This window comes from Oncorhynchus tshawytscha, linkage group LG22 (assembly GCF_018296145.1).
Source record: "Oncorhynchus tshawytscha isolate Ot180627B linkage group LG22, Otsh_v2.0, whole genome shotgun sequence".
NCBI lineage: Eukaryota > Metazoa > Chordata > Actinopteri > Salmoniformes > Salmonidae > Oncorhynchus > Oncorhynchus tshawytscha.
In genome coordinates, this window is record NC_056450.1 from 43,266,513 (window position 1) to 43,288,129 (window position 21,617).

Genomic DNA, 21,617 nt, shown 5'->3' on the forward strand with positions numbered 1-21,617 from the left:
AAGCAGACATGAAATATCCCTTTGACCATGGTGAAGTTATAAAATTACACTTTGGATGGTGTATCAATACACCCAATCACTACAAAGATCCATCCTAACTCAGTTGCCGGAGAGGAAGGAAACTGCTCAGGGATTTTCACCATGAAGCCAACGGTGACTTTAAAACAGTTACAGAGTTTAATGGCTGTGATAGGTGAAAACTGAGGATAAAAGAAGTGAGTTTGTACAGAATAAAACATTTGCCTAGTTACAGTTTTAACTTAAATCAACTAGAAAATCTATTGCATGACTTTAAATTCAGGCTGTAAATAAACCAAATGTAGATTTAGTGCACTTTCTCATTCTGAACAGCTAACTCTATTGGGACAGGTGTTTGTCACAAGAGCAGGATTTCACCAATTTGACAGCTCGAATGCAGTTCCACCTCCCCCCACCCAAAACATCAGCTATGTGGGTGTCAGCTATTGCTGGTCAACACTTGATTGAATCTTATTCTCTGTGTGCTTCAGGCAGTGGCAGATGGCAGATGGCAGATGGCAGGGAATCTAAAAGTTTCATCATGCTTGCTTGTGATGTTTTGATGCAATTGCATTTTCTTTTTTTTTATCTCTAAGTTTTGAGAAATGAAAAACCATGAACCAGTGAGTCGTCTGATTGTTTGCGGTTGTGCCCTGAAGCAAACACTTACCCTCTATGATGTTGTCTCTCCAGCTGTTCAACATAGAGATTGTAAGATGTCAAATAAGACGCTAAGCATACAGTAAACTGAATCATATAGCTGTCTCTCCAGAAATTGTTAGATCAGGTTTGTCGTGACTTTACTTCCATTAATCTGAATTTTTTTTATTTATTTCATCAACTAACTATGTTTAATTGTTACCCGATTAAATGAATCACTTAACAATTAACTCATTAGGAATTTGGGGCACCACGAGAGCATGGTGCTCTGAGCGTTACAATCTCCCAAAATAAACTCTAGAAGTCTTTACCTATCACATCCATGAAACAGTCAACTTATTAAATCATAACCTCTTATCAAATCATCATTCGGAACAGTCGTAAATTATTGGATCTGCAGAAATCCCAGCCTAACTCATGGTTCAGTAATACACATATTGGTTTAATTATTTATTTTCCTGCTAACTAAATAATAACACAGAATAAACATACACGCTTAATGCATGAGAAAAAAGGTCCCTAGCGGACTGACACAATATGGTAGCTTTTTACACAATGACATGGAGAGGGAGAGAGAGAGAGAGAGAGAGAGAGAGAAAGAGAGACATGTATCATAGAAACTACTCACACAGTAATCATATACTTTGCACAAGTACAGCCACCCGTTTGGAGTAAGAAATCATGAATGAATTTGCGTGTGCATGCCTTCGTTCCCCCGTGGATCTCTGTCGGAACCAGCCCTGCTTAGGAAGGATGATGAGTTGGCCGTTCAGCAGGATGCTTGTAAGGCTCTGATTGTCCAAAAGAGGTCTCCCCTTTCCCATCTTCTACTGTTGTTCACTCTGGAAGATGCTCCTCACCAACCGTGTTGACGGTTCCTATTGGTGACGAGAGTAGAAGGACACGGTGGTTCGAGAAGAGTAGTATGATGGTCACACTTAAATCCGCTTTTCTAGAGATCTGATTTAGGACAGCTAATCCGCCATTCCAGTGATTGTCTGGAAGGCTTCTTGCTTCTTCCTGGTGTTAATATTCAAGGTTCAAACCACTCTGGACGTGAGCTGCAGCTCTGCACGCCTGTCTGGTCTGCGAGGTGTGTTATTTAGGGATAGGCGTCCCGTCAACGGGACAGTTTTAAATCATGCAGCACCGTGTGTCACGATCGCAGATTTTAGAGAAACAACAAATGTCGGTACATATAAGTGTCTTATATCACCTGAAAGCTTAAATTCTTATTAATATAACTGCACTGTCCAATTTACAGTAGCTATTACTGCCATGCTATTGTTTGAAGAGAGCTCTCTAACAACAAAACACTTTTTTCACTGCGCTAGGTTTGATAAATTCACCTCTGAAGGTAAATGTGTACTTACATTCTAAAATCTTGCTCTGATTTATCATCCAAAGGGTCCCAGAGATAACATGACGTGTCGTTTTGTTAGATAAAATCATTTTTCATATCCTGAAAAGGTCCATATAGCATGCACGATCGATTATGTATTTCCACTCATTCAAATTGCAAATCACATTCGTAGTTATTCCTCAGAGATCCTACAACGCAACCAGAATTCACTATATCATTAGAGGTGTAGTTTAACCTATACGACACCAAATTTGGTCAGAGAGTGGCGCATTCATGGCACGCCAATGACGCGGCCGGTCTTCACTTGATTGACTAACTTTGTCAAATAAGCACCAATCGGGGTCAAACAAAGCTAGCTAGTTAGCCAATGAGCAGGGCCAGTATCTGTTGCAAAAAGTTACTGCTAACCTTGTGCGACATCAAGCCTTTTCCTTTTGGACAAAAATTATAAGAATATGGAGAGTTATTAAAACTGGGTATTTTGCAAATGCTGAACTTATAATATGGCTACTAATACTGGAAAAGCTAAATCAAAGTCCAAGTTCACAGATTTGACAATATTCTTGCATAAAAATGTAATGTAAATGTCTCCTTCACGATTTGCCCAATTGTACCTGGTTGACTTCACACTAAATGTCATGTAGTTTGCTCGTACTTCAAGTTATCCGTCTGAAACTTTGCACATACACTGCTGCCATCTTGTGGACACCATCGGAACAACCAGAGTGATGGCTAGATTTGGGACCTTTCTGTTGTGTTTCAAAGATGGTGGTAGAAGGAAAAAAAGTGTTTTTTTTCTTTGTGTTTTCTTCTACCAGATCTATTGTGTTATATTCTCCTACATTCAATTCACATTTCCACAAACTTCAAAGTGTTTCCTTTCAAATGGTACCAAGACTATGCATTTCCTTGCTTCAGGGCCTGCGCTACAGGCAGTTAGATTTGGGTATGTCATTTTAGGCAACAATTTTAAAAAAGGGGGCTATCCCTAATCCTAATTTTCTTCCCCTCTTGTTGAGGTTCAATGTTCCAACCATTTCAAACGTATAGCTACTGCTCCACGCTTTTCTCATCTGTTAATTTCTTAGCAATCCTTTCATTCTGGTTGAAGGGGACGGTTCCGTTAGTCTGACACGCTCTCTAACCTCACTTGGGGTATAGCTACTTATTCTGCACAGTTTATAGAAGCTGAATTCTCTTATGGCTACAAAAATCACAGTCCTACCTTAACAAAAATACTTTCATAATGTTTTATATTTCATATAGAACGTTAAGAATGGAAACTTGACAGACAAAGTTAAAGTATTTCCTTTATAACCTTTTTAATGACATCACAAAATAAAAAAACAATGTAGTTTTCTATATCTCTGACCACACTTTAGGAACTGTTAGAGTTTCGGCGGGAAGACTGTCTGTGTAGACAAAGGAACATTCCTGTGTGGATTTTTGGAGAGGGATGTCTCTCTGGATCTCCTCTCCTTTAATTTACCACCAGCTCCCTCCTATCCTCTTCTGTGGGTGAGAGAGGTCTGGTTACTGTCAGCCATTGACAAGCTGATCTGACCCATTCTGATCCTCACAGGACAGTCAGGAATCTATGGAGATGATGATGTGACCACCATGCATCACCACAGGAACGGTGCCAGGTTTCCTCCACATGTGATGCTTGGCATTCAGGCCAAAGAGTTCAATCTTGGTTTCATCAGACCAGAGAATCTTGTTTCTCATGATGTGAGAGTCCTTTAGGTGCTCTTTGATAAACTCCAAGTGGGTTGTCATCTGCCTTTTACTGAGGAGTGGCTTCAGTCTGGCCACTCTACCATAAAAGGCCTGATTGGTGGAGTGCTGCAGCGATGGTTATCCTCCTGGAAGGTTCTTCCATCTCCACAGAGGAACTCTGGAGCTCTGTCAGATTGACCATTGGGTTCTTGGTCACCTCCCTGACCAAGGCCCTTCTCCCCGACTACTCAGTTTGGCCGGGTGGCCAGCTCTTGGAAGAGTCTTGGTGGTTCCAAACTTCTTCCATTTAAGAATGATGAAGGCCACTGTGTTCTTGGGGACCTTCAATGCTGCATAAATGTTTTAGTACCCTTCCCCAGATCTGTGCCTTGACACAATATTGTCTCTGTGCTCTACGGACAATTAATTTGACCTCATGGCTTGGTTTTTGCTCTGACATTGGTTTGGTTTTTATTGGTTTGCTCTGATATTTCTGTATTTCTTTTTTATAAATTAGCAAACATTTTGCTTTGTCATTATGGGGTATTGTGTGTAGATTGATGAGGATTTTGTTTTATTTAATCCATTTTAGAATAAAGCTGTAATGTAACAAAATGTGGAAAAAGTCAAGGGGTCTGAATACATTCCGAATGCACTATATACCCGAGACGGCTCAAAGCTGTAATCGCTGCCAAAGGTCAAGAAAGTGAGCGAGAAACCTCTACAGGATTATAAACTCAGATCAAATGTGTTGGAATCAGAATCATTGACATTCATCATTTAGCTTTCAGTTTGTCAGAAGGTGACAGTGAATTAATCAAAAGCATTGAGCCAATTGAGAAGTTAATGAGACTATGAATTACCTATTAATTATTCACGCACGTCTTCTAATCTCTGTCTTCACAGTGATCTCTGTGGTGCATAAGAGATTGCCTCATTTTACATGAAAGATTTAGTTCATTAGATTACTACAGCCTATCTGGTAACATCTCTCTGCAGAGGGGAAGGCATTGTCTTATTTTACATGAAAGGCTGCAGTAATCTAATGAACTAAATCTATCTGGTAACATCTCTCTGCAGAGGGGAAGGCATTGCCTTCTTTATCCTATTAATTGGCCTTAATGCTTTGTCTTTGTTTAATACAGGACAACAACCTTTCCCTCAACGTGATCAAGACAAAGGAGATGATTGTGGACAACTGGAAAAGGAGGACCGAGCACACCCCCATTCACATTGACGGGGCTGTAGTGGAGCAGGTTGAGAGCTTCAAGTTCCTTGGTGTCCACATCAACAACAAACTAACATGGTCCGAACACACTAAGACAGTCGTGAAGAGGGCATGACAAAACCTATTCCCCCTCAGGAGACTGAAAAGATTCGGCATGGGTCCTCAGATCCTCAAAATGTTCTACAGCTACACCATCGAGAGCATCCTGACTGTTTGCATCACTGCCTGGTATGGCAACTGCTCAGCCTCCGACTGCAAGGAAATACAGAGGGTAGTGCGTACGGCCCAGTACATCACTGGGCCCAAGCTTCCTGCCATCTAGGACCTCTATACCAGGCGGTGTCAGAGGAAGGCCCTAAAAATTGTCAAAGATTCCAGACACCCTAGTTATAGACGGTTCTCTCTGCTACCACACGGCAAGCGGTACCGGAGCACCAAGTCTAGGTCCAAAAGGCTTCTGAACAGCTTCTAACCAAAGCCATAAGATTCCTGAACAGATAATCAAATGTCTACCCAGACTATTTACATTGACCACCCCCCCTCCTCTTTTATGCTGCTGCTACTCTCTGTTTATTATCTATGCATAGTCACTTTAACTCTACCTACATGTACATATTAACTCAATTACCTCGACTAACTGGTGCACCCACACGTTGACTCTGTACCAGTACCCCCTGTATATAGCCTCCACATTGACTCTGTACCAGTACCCCCTGTATATAGCCTCCACATTGACTCTGTACCAGTACCCCCTGTATATAGCCTCCACATTGACTCTGTACCAGTACCCCCTGTATATAGCCTCCTCATTGACTCTGTACCAGTACCCCCTGTATATAGCCTCCACATTGACTCTGTACCGGTACCCCCTGTATATAGCCTTCACATTGACTCTGTACCGGTACCCCCTGTATATAGCCTCCACATTGACTCTGTACCAGTACCCCTGTATATAGCCTCCACATTGACTCTGTACCGGTATCCCCTGTGTATAGCCTCCACATTGACTCTGTACCGGTATCCCCTGTATATAGCCTCCACATTGACTCTGTACCGGTACCCCCTGTATATAGCCTCCACATTGACTCTGTACCGGTACCCCCTGTATATAGCCTCCACATTGACTCTGTACCGGTACCCCCTGTATATAGCCTCCACATTGACTCTGTACCGGTACCCCCTGTATATAGCCTCCACATTGACTCCGGAACCCCTCGTTTGTTATTTTACTTCTATTTTCACTTATCTATTTTTTGCTTTATACAGTTTTTTTTAAGCATTGTTGGTTAAGGGCTTGTCAGTCAGCATTTCACTGTAAGGTTGTATTCGGCGCATGTGACAAATAAAATGAGATTTGATACCATATCAGTTTAAACAGGAAGCTGAACATAAAAGCTCAGGGTCACATAATTTTAAGGCCATGAACCTGCCAGGCTCAGAGACAGGTGTCTAGGTTAACACCTTCATATAGTAACACCATGGGTGCAATCACATGCTGAAGAAAACTGAACGGAAAACATTTTGCAATGAAAACAAGATTATCTATTTGACAAATGTAGGTATATCCCTTATATACGTTTCCATCCATTTGGTTGAATACTTGTGACAGGTTGAGGTGAAGACACACAGAGAAAGAGGGTTTCCTTTAACACACGTTTGGCCTTTTTTGGGAGCGTGTCATGCCTGGTTTGTTCTGTCTTAATTGAGGTTGAGTTGATTTGCTTTGCCTTATCACCTGTTTGGTCCTTATACAGCAACCCACCACACACACAGAGAGAAACACAGACAGACACAGACAAAGACAAAGACACAGAGACAGAGACACATACACAGGCACAGACACAGACACAGGCACAGACACAGGCACAGACAGACACAAAGACAGACACAGGCACAGACAGAGACAGAGACAGACACAGACACAGACACAGACACAGACACAGACACAGGCACAGACAGACACAGAGACAGAGAGACACAGAGACACAGAGACACAGAGACACAGAGACAGAGAGAGAGAGTCTCTCTGCAGAAGCAGTTGAGACATGTTGACCTTTTTCTCTCTCTCTCTCAGCGGGGGCTGTGTTTCAGGGTGGTCAAGGAGGTGTGTGCGTGTGCCTACACATCACACACACACACACACACACACACACACACACACACACATGCTCATACACGGTAGTAAACCTGCGGTTGTTTAATAATGACCAGAAGGTATCATCTTCTGTCTCTCCTCTCCCTCCCTCCCCTCCTCTCTCTCTCTGCCTCTCTCTCTCAGAGACTTGTTTGTGCGTTGCAGTTTTTAAACAGTCACACTCAAGCCATAAACCCGCTTCAATCACTCAGGGCATCATGGGAAAAAACTGGAAGACTGGCCAATAGTTTCTACCTCCCCCGCCAGATCATCAGGCTGTTGAGTAACCAGCACCACTAGTAAGCTACCTGATCCATTCATTCATCACTGCTACAGATGTTATGCTGTTTTATGGTGCTATTTCTATCAGTGTTTTTTATTACCATTTTCATCATTTTAATTTCACTTAGTCTTGGATTTCCAAGGTTATGTGTGTCCGTGTGTGTGTGTGTGTGTGGCAGAGCTGTGCCACTTGCTGAGATTCAGGGGGCGCTTAGCAGAACACAACAGTTGCTAAGCTATGCAGGATCACCTTGTCTCTATGTGGATAATGACCAGGATCTCAGGACTAAATGGTCTACACACACACACACGTTTAACTAACCTTGAGGGGACACAATTGATTCCCTCTCAAAATCCTAAAATCCTAACTCTAAACCTAACCCTAACTCTAAACCTAACCCTTACTCTAAACCTAACCCTAATCCTTACTCTAAACCTAACCCAAACTCTAAAGCTAACCTTAATCTGAACCTTAACCTGAAAACCTGGCCCTAACTTAAACTCCTAAAAGGTCCCCAGTTTGTACATTTTTACTTGGTTTACTATTCTGGTGGGGACTTCTGGTTAAACACGTCCACACACACAGAGACAGACACAGCCTGTCTTCAAGTGGATAATGACAAGGTATCTCAGAGCCAGAAATGCGTGAAGAAGTGGCCTTGGTGAAGGTGGGTAGTGGTGGTGGTGGTGTGGGTAGTGGTGGGGGTAGTGGTGGTAGTGGTGGTGGTGGTGGTAGTGGTAGTGGTGGTGGTAGTGGGGGTGGTAGTAGTGGTGGTGTGGGTAGTGGTGGGGGTAGTGGTGGTGGTGGTGGTAGTGGGGGTGGTAGTAGTGGTGGTGGTGGTAGTGGGGGTGGTAGTAGTAGTGGTGGTGATAGTGGTGGTAGTAGTGGTGGTGGTGGTGGTGATAGTGGTGGTAGTGGTGGTGGTGGTGATGGTGGTAGTAGTAGTAGTGGTGGTGATAGTGGTGGTAGTAGTGGTGGTGGTGGTGGTGGTGGTGGTTGTAGTGATGATGGTGGTGGTAGTAGTGGTAGTAGTGGTAGTAGTGGTGGTAGTAGTGGTGGTGGTAGTGGTGGTAGTGGTGGTGGTGGTTGTAGTGATGATGGCGGTGGTAGTGATGGTGGTGGTGGTAGTAGTCGTGGTGGTAGTGGTGGTAGTGATGGTGGTGGTGGTAGTGATGGTGGTGGTGGTAGTGGTGGTGGTAGTGGTGGTGGTGGTAGTGGTGGTAGTGGTAGTAGTGGTGGTGGTAGTGATGGTAGTGGTAGTAGTGGTGGTGGTAGTGATGGTGGTAGTAGTAGTAGTTAGTAGTAGTAGTGGTGGTGGTAGTGGTGGTGGTAGTGGTGGTAGTGATGGTGGTTGTAGTGATGATGGTGGTGGTAGTGATGGTGGTTGTAGTGATGATGGTGGTGGTAGTGATGATGGTTGTAGTGATGATGGTGGTGGTAGTGATGATGGTGGTGGTAGTGGTTGTGGTGGTGGTGGTAGTAGTGGTGATGGTGGTGATGGTGGTGGTGGTAGTAGTGGTGGTGGTGGTGGTAGTAGTGGTGGTAGTAGTGGTAGTGGTGGTAGTAGTGGTGGTGGTAGTAGTGGTAGTGATGGTGGTGGTAGTGGTTGTGATCTAAGGGTGCCTAAGGAGGTATAGGCGATTCCCATCAGGCTTTAGGTGCACCAAATAGAGTCTTAGACAGGCCAGGTTTAAAGATGCAGCAGGGGTTTAAAGGGGTTGAGAAGGCAGCCAACCGTCCCCTGATGCTGGCTGACAGCTCAGGAGTCCAGCCCACCCTGAGGACAGAGGGACACTGATCTAGGAGATGCTTCTAGCCCGCCCTGGGGACAGAGGGACACAGGTCGAGGGGAAGCGTCCAGCCTACCCTGAGGACAGAAGGACACGGATCTAGGAGATGCTTCCAGCCCGCTCTGGGGACAGAGGGACACGGATCTAGGAGATGCTTCCAGCCCGCTCTGAGGACAGAGGGACACGGATCTAGGAGATGCTTCCAGCCCACTCTGGGGACAGAGGGACACGGATCTAGGAGATGCTTCCAGCCCGCTCTGAGGACAGAGGGACACGGATCTAGGAGATGATTCCAGCCCTCCCTGAGGACAGAGGGACACGGATCTAGGAGATGATTCCAGCCCGCCCTGAGGACAGAGGGACACGGATCTAGGAGATGATTCCAGCCCGCTCTGGGGACAGAGGGACACGTGACAAGAGGTCTGATAGGTTGGAGGACGTCCTCTGGAAGTTGTCATAATTACTGTGTAAGTCTACGGAAGGGGGTGAGAACCATGAGCCTCATAGGTTTTGTATTGAAGTATGATTCATTTGCATGGGGTGGCAGGTAGCCTAATGGTTAGCGCGTTGGGCAAGTAACCAAAAGGTTTCTAGATCGAATCCCCGAGCTGACAAGGTAAAAATCTGTCATTCTGCCCCTGAACAAGGCAGTTAACCCACTGTTCCTAGGCTGTCATTGTAAATAAGAATTTGAACTTAACTGACTTGCCTAGTTAAATTTTAAAAAGTCAATGTACCCAGAGGAGGATGGAAGCTAGCTGTCCTCCGGCTACACCATGTTGCTACCCTACAGAGTGCTGTTGAGGCTACTGTAGACCTTCATCACCATGTTTTAGTCAATTATTTGGTGCATTTAAATATATTTTGCATAGTTTTATCTAAACGTTTTATTTGAATGTTTCACTATTTTAATATTTCTGAAATTCACTTTCGTCCTCTGAGGAGCCTCTCCTGACACACACACACACACACACACTGTCGACCATACCAGACAGAGAGCAACCTAATGGAATTGAAAGTGTTCCAAACAAACCTCACCTCGCCAGACCTCTGTCTCATCCTCTCTTCTTCCTGTTTCCTTCCTGTCTGCTGCGGTAATGGGATTCTGGGTAAGTTCAACAGTATTCTGGATAGTTCAAGTCCCAAGTGTGAATTGCAAATGGCACCCTATTCCCTATGTAGTGCATTACTTTTGACCCTATGTAGGGGAATAGGGTGCCACTTAAGACGCACACTGGGTCGTTCAAGTCTTGCAGAAGTACCAGACGGAATAGAAATGTATGATTCATTAGCTTGGTTTTTCTTTGATTAATCCTCTCCCACATTGTCAAACTATTGCTGTGTTCACACTTCAAGATTTGCTGGCCATTTGCTGGTTGCTAAAATTCTAATAGTTCACCTAATTTCAGTTGACAAGAGCAAACATTGTTACCATCTAAACCACTGTGATTGTTTCGGGGGAGGTGTTCTACCCCATTTTTCTCCCCAATTGCTATGTTGTCTCAACGCTTCACCTCCCCAACGGGTGGCGAAGGTTGAGTCACGTGTCCTCTGAAGCATGACCCGCCAAACCGAGCTTCTTAACACCCGCCCGCTTAACCCGGAAGCCAGCCGTACCAGCGTGTCGGGGGAAACACCGTTCAGCTGACGACCGAGGTCAGCCTGCTGGTGCCCGATCCACCACAGGTGAGTCGCTAGAGCACGATGAGCCAAGTAAAGCCCGCCAAAACCTCCCCTAACCCGGACGCCACTGGACTCCCGATCACGGCCAAATACAGTCTGGGATCGAACCTGGGTCTGTAGTGCAGTGCCTTAGACCGCTGCGCCACTCGGGAGGCCCTGTGAAATATATTTTCAATAACCAAAAATTATGTATTTTCAGCTGTTTGAAGCTGGTGTACAAAACCAAATGTAAAAGATGCAAAACCAAAACTTAAGAATGGAAAACATAGAAATAGTACACATAGAACACATCTACCACTTCTTAGACTTTCTTTCAATGAGAATGACAGATCTATAACTCACGTTTCCATGTGAATCCAGCCGGGTCGCCCCAAAAAACGTATATACTACAGCTTTAAATACTTGTTGTTCTGGGCCACTTTGTAATGAATTGAGGAGCCTGAATGATTAGTGGCAGGAGGCCATTTTGGAATGAAATGAGGATCCTGAATGATTAGTGGCAGGAGGCCACTTTGCAGATGAATGGTGCTTCTGTCAACATTCTGATTTATAATCTTCTCATTTCAAAACAAATTAGATGTCTGAACTCCAACATTTTTTTATTTATTTTTATTTATTTCACCTTTATTTAACCAGGTAGGCTAGTTGAGAACAAGTTCTCATTTGCAACTGCGACCTGGCCAAGATAGCATAGCAGTGTGAACAGACAACGCAGAGTTACACATGGAGTAAACAATTAACAAGTCAATAACACAGTAGGAAAAAAAAGAAAAAAAAGAGAGAAAAAAGAAGGAAAAAAAAATGGGGGGAGTCTATGGGTAATACTAATTACTAATCAGCAAGCATCTCCAGTGTAAGTGAATTGCTATTCTACTACAGTTAGTGGCCTCTTTAAATGAGCCAGTTGCCTTCAAACCTGGGTTCAAATACTATTTGAAATACTTATTTGAGCGTTTCTGCTGTAAAGAAGCAATGGAATAGTCACAAAACTACAACGCCTATTGGCCTACACAGCACTAGAGTCAAGCTTTAGCGAACGCTTGAAGTCTTTTTAAAGTAGTATACTGGTACCTCGGTAATGTCAAGGTACCAAAAACGTCAAGATACAGTTGAAGTCAGAAGTTTACATACACCTTCGCCAAATACATTTTAACTCAGTTTCTCACAATTCCTGACATTTAATCCTAGTAAAAATTCCTTGTCTTAAGGTCAGTTAGGATCACCACTTTATTTTAAGAATGTGAAATGCCAGAATAATAGTAGAGAGTGATTTATTTCAGCTTTTATTTCTTTCATCACATTCCCAGTGGGTCAGAAGTTTACATACACTCAATTAGTATTTGGTAGCATTACCTATAAATTGTTTAACTTGGGTCAAACATTTCTGGTAGCCTTCCACAAGCTTCCCACAATAAGTTGGGTGAATTTTGGCCCATTCCTCCTGACAGAGCTGGTGTACCTGAATCAGGTTTATAGGCCTCCTTGCTCGCACACGCTTTTTCTGTTCAATTTTCTATGGGTTTGAGGTCAAGGCTTTGTGATGGCCACTCCAATACCTTGACTTTGTTGTCCTTAAGCCATTTTGCCACAACTTTGTTTGGCTTTTTTTAAATGGGGGTTTTGCTTCTTCCTTGATAAACAGCCTTTCAGATTTTGTCGATATAGGACTAGTTTTTAATGTGGATATAGATACTTTTGTACCTGTTTCCTCCAGCATCTTCACAAGGTCCTTTGCTGTTGTTCTGGGATTGATTTGCACTTTTCGCACCAGAGTACGTTCATCTCTAGGAGACAGAACGCGTCTCCTTCCTGAGCAGTATGACGGCTGTGTGGTCCCATGGTGTTTATACTTGCATACTATTGTTTGTACAGATGAACGTGGTACCTTCAGGCTTTTAGAAATTGCTCCCCAGGATGAACCAGACTTATGGAGGTCTACACTTATTTTTCTGAGGACTTGGCTGATCTCTTTTGATTTTCCCATGATGTCAAGCAAAGAGGCACTGAGTTTGAAGGTAGGCCTTGAAATACATCCACAGATACACCTCCAATTGACTCAAATGATGTCAGAAGCTTCTAAATCCATGACATCATTTTCTGGATTTTTCCAAGCTGTTTAAAGGCACAGTCAACTTAGTGTATGTAAACTTCTGACCCACTGGAATTGTGATACAGTGAATTATAAGTGCAATTATCTGTCTGTAAACAATTGTTGGAAAAATTACTTGTGTCATGCACAAAGTAGATGTCCTAACCGAATTGGCAAAAAAACAATTTTTAACAAGAAATTTGTTGTGGTTGAAAAATTAGTTTAATGACTCCAACTGAAGTGTATGTAAACTTCTGAATTCAACTGTACCTATTGTAACAACATTGTAGATTACCATAGTACCATTTCATATGGTACTACCTAATTTATAGGCCCTTCCGATCTAAAGAACCTGCTGGCCCCTGTTCCAAGTCAGTTTTGTTTATTAGTTCAGTTCAATTTCAGCAACAGTCACTAATCTCTTGTGTGCACAAGTCCAATAATATCCACTTCACTTTCATGCGCATATCACGTATAGCAGCTGTAATCAGCCAGCTGTATCCCCTACCACCCCTTTACAGTCCTGCTTCTCTCAGCATCCACCTACCAGCCCTCACTCACCTGCTTCTCTCAGCATCCACTACCAGCCCTCACTCACCTGCTTCTCTCAGCATCCACTACCAGCCCTCACTCACCTGCTTCTCTCAGCATCCACTACCAGCCCTCACTCACCTGCTTCTCTCAGCATCCACTACCAGCCCTCACTCACCTGCTTCTCTCAGCATCCACTACCAGCCCTCACTCACCTGCTTCTCTCAGCATCCACTACCAGCCCTCACTCACCTGCTTCTCTCAGTATCCCTACCACCCCTTTACTCACCTCCTTCTCTCAGCATCCACCTACCAGCCCTCACTCACCTGCTTCTCTCAGCATCCCTACCACCCCTTTACTCATCTGCTTCTCTTTATGCACAGTTATTCCTCCCTCAGTTTAATGAAATACCACATTTGTAAATGTGTTAAATTGGAGAAGAGCGAGCAGTGTTGATACATTGAATCATTTCATTGCTTCTTATAACCAAGAGAACAGGCAAGTCTGAGTACACTTGGAAGTCTGCCATCATGCAGCCTCTGAGTGTCAGAGAGAGAAAATGGAGCACAGCTTCGAGACAGGCATGCAGGTTTACATAAAATAAAACGACTTGTCTCTAGTCTAAACGGTTCAATATAACCCAGAGGTCTGGTCTCTAGTCTAAACGGTTCAATATAACCCAGAGGTCTGGTCTCTAGTCTAAACGGTTCAATATAACCCAGAGGTCTGGTCTCTAGTCTAAACGGTTCAATATGACCCAGAGGTCTGGTCTCTAGTCTAAACGGTTCAATATGACCCAGAGGTCTGGTCTCTAGTCTAAACGGTTCATATATGGTCTGGTCTCAGAGGTCTGGTCTCTAGTCTAAACGGTTCAATATAACCCAGAGGTCTGGTCTCTAGTCTAAACGGTTCAATATAACCCAGAGGTCTGGTCTCTAGTCTAAACGGTTCAATATAACCCAGAGGTCTGGTCTCTAGTCTAAACGGTTCAATATAACCCAGAGGTCTGGTCTCTAGTCTAAACGGTTCAATATAACCCAGAGGTCTGGTCTCTAGTCTAAACGGTTCAATATGACCCAGAGGTCTGGTCTCTAGTCTAAATGGTTCAATATAACCCAGAGGTCTGGTCTCTAGTCTAAACGGTTCAATATAACCCAGAGGTCTGGTCTCTAGTCTAAACGGTTCAATATAACCCAGAGGTCTGGTCTCTAGTCTAAACGGTTCAATATAACCCAGAGGTCTGGTCTCTAGTCTAAACGGTTCAATATAACCCAGAGGTCTGGTCTCTAGTCTAAACGGTTCAATATAACCCAGAGGTCTGGTCTCTAGTCTAAACGGTTCAATATGACCCAGAGGTCTGGTCTCTAGTCTAAATGGTTCAATATAACCCAGAGGTCTGGTCTCTAGTCTAAACGGTTCAATATAACCCAGAGGTCTGGTCTCTAGTCTAAATGGTTCAATATAACCCAGAGGTCTGGTCTCTAATCTAAACGGTTCAATATAACCCAGAGGTCTGGTCTCTAGTCTAAACGGTTCAATATAACCCAGAGGTCTGGTCTCTAGTCTAAACGGTTCAATATAACCCAGAGGTCTGGTCTCTAGTCTAAACGGTTCAATATGACCCAGAGGTCTGGTCTCTAGTCTAAACGGTTCAATATAACCCAGAGGTCTGGTCTCTAGTCTAAACGGTTCAAGATAACCCAGAGGTCTGGTCTCTAGTCTAAACGGTTCAATATAACCCAGAGGTCTGGTCTCTAGTCTAAACGGTTCAATATGACCCAGAGGTCTGGTCTCTAGTCTAAACGGTTCAATATAACCCAGAGGTCTGGTCTCTAGTCTAAACGGTTCAATATAACCCAGAGGTCTGGTCTCTAGTCTAAACGGTTCAATATAACCCAGAGGTCCTCTAGTCTAAACGGTTGCCAGAGGTCTGGTCTCTAGTCTAAACGGTTCAATATAACCCAGAGGTCTGGTCTCTAGTCTAAACGGTTCAATATAACCCAGAGGTCTGGTCTCTAGTCTAAATGGTTCAATATAACCCAGAGGTCTGGTCTCTAGTCTAAACGGTTCAATATAACCCAGAGGTCTGGTCTCTAGTCTAAACGGTTCAATATAACCCAGAGGTCTGGTCTCTAAAGTCTAAAGGTCTGGTTCTAAATCAATAACCCAGAGGTCTGGTCTCTAGTCTAAACGGTTCAATATAACCCAGAGGTCTGGTCTCTAGTCTAAATGGTTCAATATGACCCAGAGGTCTGGTCTCTAGTCTAAATGGTTCAATATAACCCAGAGGTCTGGTCTAGTCTAAACGGTTCTAAATGGTTCAATATGACCCAGAGGTCTGGTCTCTAGTCTAAACGGTTCAATATAACCCAGAGGTCTGGTCTCTAGTCTAAACGGTTCAATATAACCCAGAGGTCTGGTCTCTAGTCTAAACGGTTCAATATAACCCAGAGGTCTGGTCTCTAGTCTAAACGGTTCAATATAACCCAGAGGTCTGGTCTCTAGTCTAAACGGTTCAATATAACCCAGAGGTCTGGTCTCTAGTCTAAACGGTTCAATATAGAGGTCTGGTCCTAGTCTAAACGGGTCTGGTCTCTAGTCTAAACGGTTCAATATAACCCAGAGGTCTGGTCTCTAGTCTAAACGGTTCAATATAACCCAGAGGTCTGGTCTCTAGTCTAAATGGTTCAATATAACCCAGAGGTCTGGTCTCTAGTCTAAACGGTTCAATATAACCCAGAGGTCTGGTCTCTAGTCTAAATGGTTCAATATGACCCAGAGGTCTGGTCTCTAGTCTAAACGGTTCAATATAACCCAGAGGTCTGGTCTCTAGTCTAAATGGTTCAATATGACCCAGAGGTCTGGTCTCTAGTCTAAACGGTTCAATATGACCCAGAGGTCTGGTCTCTAGTCTAAACGGTTCAATATAACCCAGAGGTCTGGTCTCTAGTCTAAATTGTTCAATATGACCCAGAGGTCTGGTCTCTAGTCTAAACGGTTCAATATAACCCAGAGGTCTGGTCTCTAGTCTAAATGGTTCAATATGACCAATATTGCCAGAGGTCTGGTCTCTAGTCTAAACGGTTCAATATAACCCAGAGGTCTGGTCTCTAGTCTAAATGGTTCAATATGACCCATATTGCCAGAGGTCTGGTCTCTAGTCTAAACGGTTCAATATGACCCAGAGGTCTGGTCTCTAGTCTAAATGGTTCAATATAACCCAGAGGTCTGGTCTCTAGTCTAAACGGTTCAATATAACCCAGAGGTCTGGTCTCTAGTCTAAATGGTTCAATATGACCCAGAGGTCTGGTCTCTAGTCTAAATGGTTCAATATGACCCAGAGGTCTGGTCTCTAGTCTAAATGGTTCAATATAACCCAGAGGTCTGGTCTCTAGTCTAAATGGTTCAATATGACCCATATTGCCAGAGGTCTGGTCTCTAGTCTAAACGGTTCAATATAACCCAGAGGTCTGGTCTCTAGTCTAAACGGTTCAATATAACCCAGAGGTCTGGTCTCTAGTCTAAATGGTTCAATATGACCCAGAGGTCTGGTCTCTAGTCTAAATGGTTCAATATAACCCAGAGGTCTGGTCTCTAGTCTAAACGGTTCAATATAACCCAGAGGTCTGGTCTCTAGTCTAAATGGTTCAATATGACCCATATTGCCAGAGGTCTGGTCTCTAGTCTAAACGGTTCAATATAACCCAGAGGTCTGGTCTCTAGTCTAAACGGTTCAATATAACCCAGAGGTCTGGTCTCTAGTCTAAATGGTTCAATATGACCCATATTGCCAGAGGTCTGGTCTCTAGTCTAAACGGTTCAATATAACCCAGAGGTCTGGTGTCTAGTCTAAATGGTTCAATATGACCCATATTGCCAGAGGTCTGGTCTCTAGTCTAAACGGTTCAATATAACCCAGAGGTCTGGTCTCTAGTCTAAATGGTTCAATATGACCCATATTACCAGAGGTCTGGTCTCTAGTCTAAACGGTTCAATATGACCGTTTAGACTATTCCCACTCAGACCCTAAAAAGGTTCTACAGCTGCACCATCGAGAGCCTGACTGGTTGCATCTCTGCCTGGTCTCTGCCTGGTATGGAAACTGCTCGGCCTCCGACCGCAAGGCAGTACAGAGGGTAGTGCGTACGTCCCAGTTCATCACTGGGACCAAGCTTCCTGCTATCCAGGACCTCTATACCAGGCGGTGTCAGAGGAAGGTCCAAAAAATTGTCAAAGACTCCAGCCATCTGAGTCATAGATTGTTCTCTCTGCTACCGCACGGCAAGCGGTACCGGAGCGCCAGGTGTAGGTCCAAAAGGCTTCTTAACAGTTCTACCCCCCCAAGCCATAAGACTCCTGAACAGCTAATCAAATGGCAGACTACCCAGACTATTTACATTGTCCCCCCCCAAGGTAGGGGTGGTATGCAGAAGATAGACCTATTTGACAAAATACCATAAAGTCCACATTATGGCAAGAACAGCTCAAATAAGCAAAGAGAAACAACTGTCCATCATTACTTTAACACATGAAGGTCAGTCAATATAGAACATTCCAAAACCTTTGAAAGTGTCTTCAAGTGCAGTCACAAAAACCATCAAGCGCTATGATGAAACTGGCTCTCATGAGGACCGCCACAAGAAAGGAAGACCCAGAGTTACCTCTGCTGCAGAGGATCAGTTCATTAGAGTTAACTGGCTCTCATGAGGACCGCCACAGGAAAGGAAGACCCAGAGTTACCTCTGCTGCAGAGGATCAGTTCATTAGAGTTAACTGGCTCTCATGAGGACCGCCACAGGAAAGGAAGACCCAGAGTTACCTCTGCTGCAGAGGATAAGTTCATTAGAGTTAACTGAACCTCAGATTGCAGCCCAAATAAATGTTCAAATAACAGACACAGCTTAGCATCAACTCTTCAGAGGAGACTGCGTGAATCAGGTCTTCATGGTCGAATTGCTGCAAAGAAACCACTACTAATGGACACCAATAATAAGAAGAGACTTGCTTGGGCCAAGAAACATGAGCAATGGACATTAGACATTCTGCAGCAATACGCCATCCCATCTGGTTTGTGCTTAGTTGGACAACCATTTGTTTTTCAACAGGACAATGACCCAACGCACCTCCAGGCTGTGTGAGGGCTATTTGACCAAGAAGGAGAGTGATGGAGTGCTGCATCAGATGACCTGGCCTCCATAATCACCCGACCTCAACCCAATTGAGATGGTTTGGGAAGAGTTGGACCACAAAGTGAAGAAAAATCAGCCAACAAATGCTCAGCATATGTGGCAACTACTTCAAAACGGTTGAAAATTGCCTCCTTAGTGGCGTAGTGGTCTAAGGCACTGCATCGCAATACTAGCTATGCTAGTAGAGATCCTGGTTCGAATCCAGGCTCTGTCTCAGCAGGCCGTGATCGGGAGACCCATGGGGCAGCGTACAATTTGCCCAGCTTCATCTGGGTTAGGGGTGTGGTTTGGCCGGCAGGGATGCTTCATCTGGGTTAGGGGTGTGGTTTGGCCGGCAGGGATGCTTCATCTGGGTTAGGGGTGTGGTTTGGCCGGCAGGGATGCTTCATCTGGGTTAGGGGTGTGGTTTGGCCGGCAGGGATGCTTCATCTGGGTTAGGGGTGTGGTTTGGCCGGCAGGGATGTTCTTGTCCCTTTGTGCTCTAGCCACTCCTTTGGCAGGCCGGGCGAAATTCACGCTGACACACCACCAGGTGTGCGGTGTTTCATTTGTGCGGCTGGCTTCCGGGTTCAGTGGGCATTGTGTCAAGAAGCACAGCTTTGCTGAGTTGTGTTTCGGGGGATGCGTGTCTCTTGGCCTTCGCCTCTCCTGAGTCCGTATGGGAGTTGCAGCGCTGAGACAAGACCGTAACTACCAATTGTTTACCACGAAATTGCGGGTAAAAAACAGACTGACTGGTACTGACTGGTACATTTATTTATTTATTTTTATAAATTTGCAGAAATGTCTAAAAACCTATTTTTGCTTTGTCATTATGGGGTATTGTGATGTCATTATGGGGTATTGTGATGTCATTGTGGAGTATTGTGATGTTATTATGGAGTTTTGTGATGTCATTATGAGGTATTGTGATGTCATTGTGGGGTATTGCGTGTAGATTGATGAGAAAGAATAAATCTTCCATTTTTAGAATTAGGCTGTAACATAACAAAATGTGTAAAAAGTTAAGTGGTCTGAATACTTTCTGAATGCCCTGTACCCTGACAAGGGCTGTATCTGCTTCGCGTCGTGGTCAAGAGACGGCCAAAATAACAGACTTCGGCTGCCTGTGTAAACGCAGACACTTAGCTGTTCTAATAAATGAAAAATTAACTATTCATGTTCATTAATCCCACATATTCTTCTATTGAGCTAAAACTGGGGATGTTTTTTGGGGGGTGGAAATATATTCTCTAAACTTTAGTGGTATCAGGATTTTTAGAGCTTCAGTGTAAAGGCTCCAGACAACAACAACAAAAACAAGAACTTTGAGAGAAAGATAGATAATGAGTTGTTTTCAGCCTGAAACATTTCAGGATGAATTACCAGACAATCTTTTTTTTGCACAACTAGCCTTTTTCTGTCTCTATTTTTGGGACATTGTAAGAACTCTTTCATCTCTAGACTGAGATGTCCAACTCAGCAATTGAAAGCCAGATAATGAGAACACGGTGTCTATTTTTCTCCTATTATAAAGTGGAACTGAATCTAGTGAATTTGCCCTTTTAGGACAATGTGCTGGTAATAACTCTTCCACCTCTAGTATGCTTCCGTCATCTTGCTTGGGAAGAGAAAGTCAGTGAATCACTAGGTCACTGCCCTCCCCTCCCCCCCATGTATAACTAAAACAACTGTAATTGGGAATTGAAAGTCAGAGAGAGAATGACGACATCACTGTCAAGTAACATGCAGGGTGATGGGTCTACCAGGTAACATGCTGGGTGATGAGTCTACCAGGTAACATGCTGGGTGATGGGTCTACCAGGTAACATGCTGGGTGATGAGTCTACCAGGTAACATGTTGGGTGATGGGTCTACCAGGTAACATGCTGGGTGATGGGTCTATCAGGTAGCATGCTGGGTCTATCAGGTAACATGCTGGGTCTATCAGGTAAGATGCTGGGTCTATAAGGTAACATACTGGGTCTATCAGGTAACATGCTGGGACTATCAGGTAACATACAGGGTCTACCAGGTAACATGCTGGATCTATCAGGTAACATGCTGGATCTATCAGGTAACATGCTGGGTCTATCAGGTTACCTACTGGGTCTATCAGGTTACCTACTGGGTCTATCAGGTAACATGATGGGTCTATCAGATAACATACTGGGTCTATCAGGTAACATGCTGGGTCTACCAGGTAACATACTGGGTCTACCAGGTAACATGCTGGGTCTATCAGGTAACATGCTGGGTGATGGGTCTACCAGGTAACATGCTGGGTGATGAGTCTACCAGGTAACATGCTGGGTGATGAGTCTACCAGGTAACATGCTGGGTGATGAGTCTACCAGGTAACATGCTGGGTGATGGGTCTACCAGGTAACATGCTGGGTGATGGGTCTACCAGGTAACATGCTGGGTCTATCAGGTAACATGCTGGGTCTATCAGGTAACATGCTGGGTGATGAGTCTACCAGGTAACATGCTGGGTGATGGGTCTACCAAGTAACATGCTGGGTGATGGGTCTATCAGGTAACATGCTGTGTGATGGGTCTACCAGGTAACATGCTGGGTCTATCAGGTAACATGCTGGGTCTACCAGGTAACATGATGGGTCTATCAGGTAACATGCTGGGTGATGGGTCTATCAGGTAACATGCTGGGTGATGGGTCTACCAGGTAACATGCTGGGTCTACCAGGTAACATGATGGGTCTATCAGGTAACATGCTGGGTGATGGGTCTATAAGGTAACATACTGGGTCTATCAGGTAAAATGTTGGTCTATCAGGTAACATACTGGGTCTACCAGGTAACATGCTGGGTCTATCAGGTAACATACTGGGTCTACCAGGTAACATGCTGGATCTATCAGGTTACCTACTGGGTCTATCAGGTAACATGCTGGGTCTATCAGATAACATACTGGGTCTATCAGGTAACA